The 12,682-nt window shown below is 47.5% G+C and overlaps 1 long non-coding RNA gene across 1 annotated transcript; it reads left to right on the top strand.

Annotated features, from left to right (window-relative positions):
- Nucleotides 1–5,501: 5,501 nt before the first annotated feature.
- On the top strand, nt 5,502–9,643 carry LOC129147328 (uncharacterized). The gene is made up of 3 exons (XR_008554697.1): nt 5,502–5,634; nt 7,381–7,623; nt 9,010–9,643. It is a non-coding gene; the product is annotated as an uncharacterized LOC129147328 (long non-coding RNA).
- Nucleotides 9,644–12,682: the final 3,039 nt, after the last annotated feature.

The raw sequence follows: 12,682 nt of genomic DNA, 5'->3' as shown, positions 1-12,682 counted from the left end.
CTAATAGTAATAATAATAATAATACTATCTAATAAAAGAGTAATATGCAAATTAACCACCACTCCATTACGCCCACAAGCCATGCCTACCAGCCAATCAGGAGCGAGTATGCAAATTAACCCAACCAAGATGGCTGCGGCCACAGAGAGAGGAAGGAGGCTTGGGTTTCCCCGGTGATGGAGGAAGCCAAGCTTTCCACACACCCTGGCTGGCCAAGGCCTCCACTCAAGGCTACAAAGTTTCAATTATAGAAGATAAATAAATCCCAGATACCAGGGCCTCCACTTGGGTCGCCGGGGGGCGTGGCTGGACTGCAAACCACTACAGGCCCCTCACCCAGGCTGCCCATGCCCTAAGGGAACCCCAATCCTTATCCAGGACACCCTTCAGAGCAAACAAGCTGGCCCCCACCCATGAACCAGGCCTCTAGCCTATCTAATAAAAGAGTAATATGAGGATTGACCATCACTCCAACACACAAGATGGCTGCCCCTATGTGGTCAAAGATCCTACCCCCATGTGGACACAAGATGGCCACCACAAGATGCCTAGCAGGGAAGGGCAGTTGGGAGGGACCAGGCCTGCAAGGGAGGGCAGTTGGGGGCGATCAAGCCTGCAGGGGAGGGCAGTTAGGAGTGACCAGACCGGCAGAGGAAGGAAGTTGGGGATGCCCGGACCTGCAGGGAAGGGCAGTTGAGGGGGACCCAGGCCTGCAGGGGAGAGCAGTTAGGGGGGACCATGCCTGCAGGGGAGGGCAGTTAGGGGCAAACAGGCTGGCAGGGGAGCAGTTAGACATCAATCAGGTTGGCAGGGGAGTGGTCAGGGGGTGATCAGGCTGGCAGGCAGAAATGGTTAGGGGCAATCAGGGAGGCAGGCAGGTGAACAGTTGGGAGCCAGCAGTCCTGGATTGTGAGAGGGATCGCTGATTGGAGAGGGTGCAGGCTAGGCTGAGAGACACTACCCCCCACCTCCTCTGCACGAATTTCATGCACTGGGCCTCTAGTAATAATAATAATCCTATATAATAAAGATGCAATATGCAAATGACCATCAATCCAACACACAAGATGGCCACTCCCATGTGGTCAAAGATGGCCGCCCCCATGTGGACACAAGATGGCCACCACAAGATGGCCGGCAGGGGAGGGCAGTTGTGGGCAATCAGGCAAGCAGAGGAGGGACCAGGCCTGCAAGGGAGGGCAGTTAGGGGTGACTGGGCCAGCAGAGGAGGGTGGTTGGGGGCAACCAGGCCTGCAAAGGAAGAAAGTTGGTGGGGACTAGCCCTAAAGGGGAGGGCATTTGGGGGGACCCATGCCTGCTGGGCAGGGCAGTTGGGGGGAACCAGGCCTGCAGGGTAGGGCAGTTAAGAGCAACCAGGGCTGCAGTGGAGGGCAGTTGGGAGACAACAGGCCTGCATGGGAGGGCAGTTAGGGTGACCAGGCCTGCAGGGGAGGGCAGTTGCGGGGGACCAGGCCTGTAGGAGAGGGCAGTTGCGGGGGGGATCAGGCTAGTAATGGAGGGCAGTTGGGGGGAACAATGCCAGCAGGGGAGGTCAGTTGGGGGCAACCAGACTGGTAGGAGAGGGCAGTTAGGGGCAATCAGGGCTGCAGTGGAGGGAAGTTGGGAGTGAACAGGCCTGCAGGGGAGGGCAGTTATGGGTGACCAGGCCAGCAGGGGAGGTCAGTTTTTGGTGACAAGGCCTGCAGGGGAGGGCAGTTGGTGGTGACCAGGCTTCTAGGGGAGGGCAGTTGGGGGCAAACAGGGCAGCAGGGGAGGGCATTTGGGGGTGACCAGGCCTGCAGGGGAGGGCAGTTTTTGATGACCAGGCTTGTAGGGGAGGGCAGTTGGGGGCAAACGGGGCAGCAGGGAAAGGCAGTTAGGGTTGGCCAGGCCTGCAGGGGAGGGCAGTTGGGGGTGACCAGGGTAGGAGGGGAGGGCAGTTGGGGGCGACCAGGCCTGCAGGAGAAGACAGTTAGGGGTGAGCAGGCCTGCAGAGGGAGGCAGTTAGGGGCAACCAGGCTGGCAGGGGAGGGCAGTTAGGAGCAATTGGGCTGGCTGGGGAGCAGTTAGGCATCGATAAGGCTGATAGGGGAATGGTTAGAGGGTGATCAGGCTGGCAAGCAGAAGCAGTTAGGGGCAATCAGGCAGGCAGGCAAGTGAGTGGTTGGGAGCCAGTAATCCTGGATTATGAGAGGGATCCCAGATTGGAGAGGGTGCAGGCTGGGCTTAGGAACACACACACACACACACACACACACACACACACACACACCCTGTGCACAAATTTCGTGCACAGGGCCTCTAGTAATAATAATAAAATGGTCCATGAAAAAAGAATGATGGTTGAATATCAGGCACATATCTGGTAATTAACTATACTTCTGGGGCTCTGAGAAAGTAAAATTAGACAGCATTTTAGATGAAATAAAGTTTCTACAATGCATTAAAGAATGTTTAAACATTTTTCTGAGAACTGAAGGGGGTTCTGAATAGACAGTTTGAGAGTGATGATGATGATAAAGCATCCTTTAGGTTATAACTCATGAAAGATTTTCTCAAGCACACATATTTTAAAACCACATAATAGTAAATGCAAGCAAAATTCTTCCTGTGAACATGTCTTAAATTAAGGGGCAGCATAACATGACATGAGCTTTAACATCATTAAATTTGGGTTTGGCCTGGAGCTTCCACAGGTATTGTCATGAACCTTAAGTCCCTTCACCCTCCTGAGTTGTTTAAGTTTCTTTATCTAAAACACAAATAATAATAATTAACAAATGGGAACCAGCGGATGGGTGTAGTGACGCATCTGTATGCATTCTGTGAGCCAGAGTGCCCTGCAAATGCCAGCCTGTTCTTCCTGATTCAGTGCTTCATCTGGTGGAGCCGGGAGTGGTACACCTGCACCCACATTCCCTGGAGATTTCGGGAAAAGCTGCTCTGGTTTCAGGCCTTTTGGGCTCCGTGGCATCCCTGGCTGATAGCGTAACCCTCCATGATGGCACAGGAGTGGGCGGCCCTGCAGCCTTGGGAAGGCCAGGCTGGAGAACCCTGAGGACGCTGAGGGTGGTCCCCTGACCTTTAAGTGAAATGTCACCCCGGAAAACAAAACCGCCCATTCCCTTCTATTCCCCAAGGCAACTGCGGAGGGGGTTCATTTCACGAACGAGTTTCTCTGAAATCCTAACATTTGAGAAGCAGGAGGAGGCAACCTGTGCTGGCTGAGGGGCGTTCTCTCCAAAAAGCAGTTGGGCTGGCTGACTGCCCAGGCCCCCTGTGAGCACAGGCCCCGCTCAGGCTGGACTCCGGGCCTCCCCGTCTCCAGAAGCCGTTTCTCCATCCCTCCCTCCACCCTGGCCAGGCCCCGGCCCTGTGTCCAGGGCTCAGCTCCCACACCGGCATGGTTTTGTTACTGTCCATAGGATTCCATGCTACAGTTGCTGACAGTTGAGTAGCAAGGCTAGAGCGAGGGGCGGGGCCAGCCTGACCTCTCCTTGGCCCCGCCCACTCTGGGATTCCTTGCATCTCTATTCATTTCTGCCGCCCACCATCCCAAAAACAGATTATGGAGTTCTAAGCAGGAAGCACTAAATACTGAATTTTTAGTAACCTTTAGATTTCCTGACTCTGAGAAAGGACCACTAAAGATGTAATCTGTTGGCCTTGCGTCAGGCATTGGTCAGCACGGGGGGGATCCTGCTGCGGGTCCCCTCCTCAGCGCTCCCACCTCCCGCCTACTCCCCACCTCACTCACCCCCACCCCCGCCGCAGAGCAGAGCCCGTACAGAAATCGGGTAATACACACCGACAAGGTAACCGTGGATTATAAATTAGGAGAAGACATGACAGAGTGAGGTGAGGCGGGCGGGTGGTGACTGCAGTCCTGGGTGTGCGGTAGGGAAGGGTCTCCAACAAGATGACATCTGAGAAGGCACCAGCCATGGAAAGCACGACAGGCCTAGTGCCCAGCAAGTGCCAAGGTGCTGGGGTGGGACAGCGCCCGGGGCAGTGGAGGAGCAGAAGGCGCTTCTTTAGCTGGAGAACTGAAATGTTCAGTGGGGTGAGGTGGAGAGGGGAGTGGACCGGGTAGAAGAGGAAGCCGGCATCCAGACTATGAAAGCCTAATAGACACTTGGATAAATTCTACAGTGAGATGCATTGAAAGGTGTTAAGAAGGTGACCTGATGCTTTGTGATTGATGTTATAACAAGAGCACTGGGTAAAGGTGGAATATCTATCAGCCTTGACTCATGTGGGAGGTAAAACTGTCAGAAGCAATTGTGGGAAGCCTTGGTTTCTGTTCCAAACCTCTTTCCCTCCAACCCTGGGGCTGTTTGGAGCAGAGGAAGCAAAGGAGTTTCTAACTCAGAAAACCAGCAGCTGCAGGGCTCCAGGGCAAGGCCAGGCATTCCCGGGTTCCCTGGGCCTTAAGTCACGGGCAGTGCAGCAGGCAGCACAGGGATGTGTCCAGGCCAATGGTGTGGCAGGGCGTGGGCAGCAGGCAGGCAAGGACAATGCGGCACTGGACCCTCCCTGCAGGCCCCTTGGGGTCCCCAGCTGTTACCCTACAGGGGTGTGGTGTGGGGGAGACACACACCCTTTTTGTCCTTCCAGACTCCATCCTCACCCCCAAGTAAAATGATCCTTTGGAGGCTCAAGGGCTGCCTTGTGGGTTTGAAGAGGATGTGGGAGAAAAAAAATACAACTTTCATTCCTATTGATTTGTATTTTATTCTTTGGACTTTTAATTTATTGTTTTTTCAAATAAGCAGCACATTCATATGCTTTAAAAATGTAAAGATACAAGGATCTCAAAGAGATATTTGTACCCCCATATTCATGGCAACATTCTTCACAACAGCAAAAGGTGGAAGCAAAGATAACAAGGGAGGACAGCATAAACAAAATATGGTATATACACTGGAATATTATTCAGTGCCCCCACTTGCTGAAATACGAGCTTTGAGGACACTATGCTATGTGAAAAAAGTCAGACAAAAAAGGCAAATACCCTATGATCCCATTTATATGTGTCACAGTGGTCAAATTCACAGGACTGGAAAGTAGAGTGGTGGTTGCCAGGGCCTGGAGAGCAGGAATGGGTAGGGTTTCAGTTTTGCAAGATGGAAATGTTCTGGAGTGATCACTGCACAACACTGTGGATGTACTTAACGTCAGAGACCTGTACACTAACAAAATGTTAAGATGGGTTCGGCCAGTGTGGCTCAGTGGTTGGACATCAATCTATGAATGAGGAGGTCACAGTTCAATGCCCAGTAAGGGCACATGCCTATATCCATTGGGCAGTCGGGAAAGCCGCAAATCATTTTCCCCACAACTTCCTCTTGCATTCCCAGGCTTGTTCCCTTTTTTAGAAATATCATGTTGCTGATTGTATAGCCAAAGAATAGCATTCTTCTGCCCTGTGACTTCCTGATCCTCCTCTTATAAATACAAGGGCAGAGCGGGGTCCAGGGAATCAGGGAGCAAAGAGCCCAGGATCCTCAGGCCAGCGCTGTCTGCACACTGGGGTGATAAAGGTCTCTGCACCTGCTCTCTCCGTCCTCATCCTTGCTGCTACCCTTGGATCCCCTGCCCATGGATCCCTGGCCCATGAATCCTGGGATGCTGGTGAGTTCAACGAGCCTTCTCACTGGGGACAATTGAACAGTAACTTGCAGTTAGGGAGGAAACACGGAGGGACACTCTCCTGCAACATAGCGGTGAATTTGGCACTTGTTTAAAAGCAGTAGCAGTAGGTATAGACCTTTTTCTGCAGCTTTTGGTCCATGGAAGAAACCATATACAGAAGACTTGTACCACTTGGGGAGACAATTCTCTCCCGTTTCATGGCCAGAATTACTTGATACTTTCTCTTAGCTGATATAGGACTATATGTACAAGATCAAAAGAACTGTACTAAAATTATAAATCTGGAGAAAGAAGCATAGAACCCTATGTTAGAACTATTATATACCATGTAGTATGAAACTATCATTTTGAAGAAGAAATGGGACAAGCTGGACAAGTGACTCACCTAAGACCACCTAATCATTCTATTTATTTTTAAAAATAAAGACGTAGCACTGTCTATGTGCAAGCCGGCACTGCTCTAATTGTCTTATAGATATTAACACATATAGATATAAATCATCCTAACAACCCTGTGGAATAAACTATCAGCAACTTATATAGTTTTGCATATTGAATAGTTATTATTCTCATTTTATAAATGAGAAAACTAAAGCTCAGAAGACTTTGATAACTTGCTCAAGATCACACAGACAATAAGTAGAGACTTTAGGATATGAGATAGTTAGGAAGCTGTTACAGAAAAACAAGGTCACTTAAGGCTTTATTTTCAAGCCCACACACATCATATCTTATACCTCATAAGTATAATTCATAGGTAACTATAGAAGAAATGAGCTAAAAGTTTAGTTGTGTTTATCTAATTAGCGTAATGCAGGTCTACAGTCCCTTACCCAAAACATTGGGTCTAGATCAGTGGTTCCCAACGTGGGACACATACCCCACAGGGGGGCAATTTGATTTTAAGGGGGACAATTTGAGAATGAGTTATTAACAGTGAATTTTTTTGCATTTCTTATGGTCTAGGGACCTCTTATACAGTATATAAATATATATTGTGACATATTTATGCCTTTCAGTACTCTATTATGTTTTGAAACTTTATTTGCTATTTTTTCATATCACTTCATATTATTATTTTTTAAACAATTTTTTAGTGATTTCTTCTTCAGTACTTCAACTGTCCTTTCATTCTTTTACTTTTTTCTTTCATGGATGCCATGTTCCCTGGAAGCTGGTTTAGACCAAGTTAATGGGCTTTTAGGCTTCCTCCATGTGAATAGGAGTTCGCTTTTTGTATAAGAATTTTATGTCTCAGGGGGTCATCAGGATTTTAGAGATGCTTAGGTGTGGCATGGCCAAAAATAAGGTTGAGAACCACTGGTCTAGATGAATTTTGGAATGCAGAATCTTTCAGGTTTTACGAAGGAAATATAGCCCTGGCTGGTTTTCTCACTGGTTAGAGCAGAGGTCGGCAAACTCATTAGTCTACAGAGCCAAATATCAACAATACAACGATTGAAATTTCTTTTGAGAGCCAAATTTTTTAAACTTAAACTTCTTCTAACGCCACTTCTTCAAAATAGTCTCGCCCAGGCTGTGGTATTTTGTGGAAGAGCCACACTCAAGGGGCCAAAGAGCCGCATGTGGCTCGCGAGCCGTGGTTTGCGGATCACTGACCTAAGGCATGAGAGAGAATATTTTTTTCAGTAGCATGAAGGAAAATGGTTGCCAGCAAGAAGTGTGGTCAGGTTATCCAAGGTGACAACTGTCTCTACTCCCCAGGGCCAGAGAGCTTCTGAAGCTTCCTTGTTGTCCAGAACTGCGTCACGGATTCTCTGTACAGGCTAGCCTTCCCTGCAGCAGTCAGCGTGTAAAAATTTGTCTTCAGTGCTCCCTGTTAGCAGGCAGCTTCCGTTGGAAAAAGTAATTTCATTTTCATATTTGCTCATTTCATTGATTCACTCAATCAACAGACCATCAACTTCCTATCGTATGCCAAGAACTGTGTTTGCTTCTGGGGATAAGGTAAGATATGGTTCCTTCTAGCACTTGAAGAGCTTATAAACTAGTGATAGAGGAAGATGCACCAATAACTCAAAGAAAATGCTTTGACTTTATTTCTATTATTAGAATTTTATAAATACATTCATATACACTAAGTACTCGCATAACCGTGCTGGTATGTTCTGCAACTTTTAAGTGAAATGATGTAAATCAAAACCAATTGTACCATATAGGTTAATTAATAAGACAAGAGTTAAGTTCCTGTGAACATTATAACATAACAAAATGATATTGAATTTGAGAACTTGTGGTACTACATCATTAAAAATAGAAATACACCTTTAAGAAAGGGCTAGTGATATGAGAAATCCACATTAATGTGTAAGTTACTTAGAGAGTTAACACTGAAGATTTGCATTCTGAAAGCAGCTTTGAACCTTAGATGCAGATTAACTTTGTTTTGGTTGCTTATAAAATTTATGCAGAGGTATCTTCTAATGTGTGCCACGCCGGTACGGCCAAGGGTGAACCTGAGTGGGGGTGGTGAAAGTCTTAGGAAAGGCAGACAAGAGAATGAAAGCTGGGTCTCGGTGGGACACTGCTCCCTGAGAGACAGCACCAACGCCCACAAGCCGTGTCTTTATTTTATAGCAGATGCCACGAGGCAGAGTAAAGGCATGATCAAGATGTTTACAACATTCTCGTGGGTTTCAATCCTACTCCACTACATGCACCTGAACTCTATCAAGCCTACATCACTCAGACATATGGGGCTGCATATTCAGACCATAGGTTCAAGCTTACAACTACAGCTGTTGGCTATAATTGTGCTGGGAGGGCTCTGCACTCCAAGTTGCGACTTGCACGTGGCCACGAGAGGACTGTACCCTCTCATTAACCTGAGGTTTGAACCTGTCCAAAACACTGTAGCCGCACCCCACACTAACGGGTTAGTAACTTGGGGAGGAGAGTGCTGTAAATTAAGATCCTACCTTGGTGGCAGGTCCATTTTTTCTGTTCTTCAGGTTATTATCTCAAGCAGGAGCTACAGGATGGGATGACTAAAACAATTTACTTCCTGTGGGTACCCATAACCCTATAATTGGCATATGCAGGGCTTTCTAAGTCGTTTCCATCATCACTTTCACTACCAGAGTTCAATGAAACTTTTCAATTAGTGAGGGCCCCTGGAAATGATGCAGTAAAGTACTGTGGCTTAGAAAATAATACTTACTTACAGTTTACTATGAACTTATTGCTTAAAACGTTGTATCCAATGTAATATTCACAAACATTCTATGTAATTAATACCGATAAATTTCAGGTGTATTAAAAATAAGTCTCTGTGTCAGATGTGTGATATTCTTAGGTCTATCTCTTTTGTCTTTTGGTTCATCTTGGCATCAGACATAGGGCAGTTCAACATGAGGCTCTTGCCCTAAACAGCTCCCAATGCTAAGAACTGGCAATTTACTACTTTGTTTGCAATGACTGGTCAGAAAGAATCATCAAGGTAAACTTCGTGGATTTTCTTTGACTACCTAGACTCCTTTCAACATTGAAATTCTAGACTTTCGAGACAAGAATAGACCTGGGGTGTGGTGAGGAGACGTGAGAGACCTGTAAGTGGAAGTATCTGAGTATTGGCCCACCACCTAGCATTAATAGCAATTTCATAGACTTGGGTGATGGTGTTCATAATTTTCTACAGTATTTGTATGGTACATATAAAAATAGTAGTTTATATCTAGTAATTCACCTGCAAGTCTTACTTGATTTGGAAGCTACAGGACACTTCAACTGACAGCTGGGATTGCTGGAATTTAGTTTTTATATCTAAAGCAAAACATTTTGAAGTGTATATTGAGACTCTAGGAAGGACCTTTACTACAAAATCCTTACAGCTTAGGATCCTTCTGACCTTGAAGAAAGGGAAAATGAAGATACTGTGGTTGCACCACTTCAGAAGCAAAGCCGGAAGTTCTGTGCTTTAGAGGTGGCGGCGGCATCCTGAGTGCAGGAGTCTTGGAGTCCGAAGGCTGAGGAGCCTTTAAATAAGCTGGAGGAAGGTCTGTTTCCGGGGTGTGTTGGGGGGTAGTGGGGACCTCTCTTTTTTTCTTTTGTTTTAAAATATCTTTTCAGATACATCAAGCCTTTCCCTTGTTAAACTATTAACTCTCTGAGCAGAATTTTTCTGCCTTACAATACAGGTTTTTGTTTGTTTGTTTGTGTTTTTAATTTTAGGCAATACCTGACAGAACCTTTAAGTTTAAAATTTTAGAGATGACTTCTTGCTAGGATGCTTAGGAGGAGGAAAATTTTGGTTACAATTTTGCTTCAGATACTGATCTCGCTCATGTAGCCTTCAGTTAAAATTATCTTCCAAAGATTTAAATAAACTCTCATGTAAATATTCAGTTCTTTGCCTCTTATAGAAGGGCTTGAGGAGAAAGTCAAATGTAAATAGGATATTCCGATTAGTACTGAGTTTTGTCCTAAAATCTATAGCACTTTGGCTTAGGGTTTTAAGTCAGAGGCAGTGCTGTTTGTGGATGGAGTGGATTAACTGCTGCCCTGGCCTGCTTGGGTTGCACAAGTTGTCCCCTCCCCTCCCCCGCAATACCCTCTGGATCTTTTGGCATCAAAGGGGCAGGAGGGGGGCACCTTTGGGGGCTCCCCTGCCTTCCTCTCCAAGCTGGAAAGGGAGACATGGAGGGAGGCCCTGATGAGATAGATGCCACAGTACAGAGGTGCCTGGGCTCCCTACAGGACCGCCTCCCCCCCCACACACCCCATCCTATCCCAATCCCACTGTGCTCCCCATAGCAGCCCCTTCAGGGGCTCACTCTCTTCTAGGCTCCTTGGAGACATAGCTCCCGTGACTGTGACCATGCGCCACCCATTGCTGGTTCTGGTCACACAGCCAGAGGGAAGAAAAGGCTGAAGGCGATCCAGAGTGGGGCCTCAGCAATTCCGATGGACCTTCTCCCTGCACCCATTTCCACAGGCCTGCACCTCCAGCCTGCCCCAGCACCTCCCCACTCAGCTCTCCCTTCTTCCTTGCCTGCACTCCCATCTGAGGGGCCAGCAGGGGCAGACCCTTCAAGCAGCTCCCAGCTCCAGCTCTGTGCCCACATGGTAGGTGCCCAGGTGCTGGACCCACGGATAGGGATGCTTTGCTCCAGGCACCTAGGCAACAGCAGTGGCAAGTGGGCTATTGCCCTGGCTGAGGTGGTGCTGAGTATGGGGCTGAGTGTGCCCAAGGCGGGTGGTAGCCAGAGGAAGCCCGCCACCCCCACCCCCACCCCAGCCACCATCAGGGAAATGTGTATATGTGCATATGCTTTGGAAGTAAAAACTTTCTAGGGGTGGTTTAAGAATTCCAAAAGCACATAAGGAAATATGAGAGGTGGATTTGAGTCCTGCTGTACTGTCAAGGGAAGTTATTCTGACTTTCTCAGGATATGTTATGGTGGATGCAAAAGACAACAGGCAGGCTCAGTTATGGTAAAGATTGATTGACTTTTGGCAGGAAAGAGTCTAGCCTAGGACATGACTACCTGCCATAAACTGCTTTTAGTTAAAAAGTTTTAATTTCAGACCATCCTTTGTGGTTACTTCAGGTCAGCGTGGCTCAGTTGTTTAAACTTTGTCCCATGCACCAGGAGGTGAGGAGAGCAAATGGCTGGTTTGGAATTCGATCCCAGTAGGAGGGCAGGTGGTAGGCAGTCTCTCTCTCTCTCTCTCTCTCCCTCTCTCTCTTTCTCTCTCTCCCCCTTTCCATCCTCTCTCTGAAATCAATAAAATAATAAAGAATCAAGCATCTTTATAAAAAACCCCTCCCAACTGTTGGATAGCTATCAAGGAGTTGCTGGAGAGATGGAGTAAAGAAGAATGTGTGAGCAGTAACTGCCCAAGACTTCCCTCCTCAGGACTTTATTTCAGGAAACGTACTGGGAGGTCCACTACTCAATTCACTGGTCCTGCCTCAGGCTCTGTGGCCCCCACTGAGGGTCACGTGTGTGCTCCTCGGCTCCCTCCAGCTCAGCCCAGCACCAAACCTGTCTACTTCCTTCTGTGTCCAACACAGATCCTTCGACGCATGATTCCAAGTGAATGTACTGGTTCCTCCACTCCTGTAAAAAGACTCACTACTAAATCACATTAAATCAGTGAGACTTAAATGCCTGAGTGAGTAAAAGAAATTCTGAGTGAACAAGATTTAATAATTGACCTAAATCACCACAGATAAATGCTGGTGGCTTAGCAATATGAGATGCAGAATGGTGCCAACCGCACACAGGACAATAGCACAGCGTCCCCCAGTGGAGCAGTGGGACTGGGAAACAGCCCAGCACGTTTTGTGGCAGGAGACAGCAGGGGAAATACAGAATTCATATCTGTTTTCTAGGAGGGCTTTAGTTGGAGAAAGCAGCCTTTGGCTAAGGGATACGTTTAGACCTCTCAATGCCACATACAAGCGAAACATGGCACAGAAGCTACATGACAAGGATTGGCTGATGAGGATGAGATTTTCAATACGAATGAAGGGTAAATGGGGACAATTTGGATTCTTATCTAAAATGGTTAGGGAGGGTTCTAGGCAGACTGAAAGGGCCTCAGTTCCTATGTGGTTAATTAGCTTGCTGATGCTGTTCTCTTGGTGCCTGCCCAAGTTGCCTCCCAAAGTTCCTTACTGAGAATGAAAACAAGTGTTTTTCTCTGTGTTAACCAGGTAGCCAGCAAATATATAGTGTGTTTAAGGCACAGCCTGGGAATGGGGATCAGTGAGGTGAGGGGAATCCAGGCGTGAGGAGAAACAAATGGGATAGTCCTGGAGACTCATTTCCTGTCCCCTTTCAGTAGCTCAGCAGACAGCTAGCTCAGCAGGTACCAGCGAGTAATGGAAATATAGAGTCCCCTTGTCTGATGAGATAATTTTGTTCATCAAGCAGCTTCCACGCTGGTGGTATAGGTGATCCCAGCCTCACCATCCCTATAAGTGTGATGCATTCCCTGCAGGCTCCCTCCCTACAGGAGCTCTGGCCAAGGGACCTATGGTCCAACTAAGTCTTGCCTA

This window comes from Eptesicus fuscus, chromosome 20 (genome assembly GCF_027574615.1).
Source record: "Eptesicus fuscus isolate TK198812 chromosome 20, DD_ASM_mEF_20220401, whole genome shotgun sequence".
NCBI lineage: Eukaryota > Metazoa > Chordata > Mammalia > Chiroptera > Vespertilionidae > Eptesicus > Eptesicus fuscus.
Note: the sequence above shows the minus strand (reverse complement) of the source record. Positions and strands in the feature narration are given on the sequence as shown.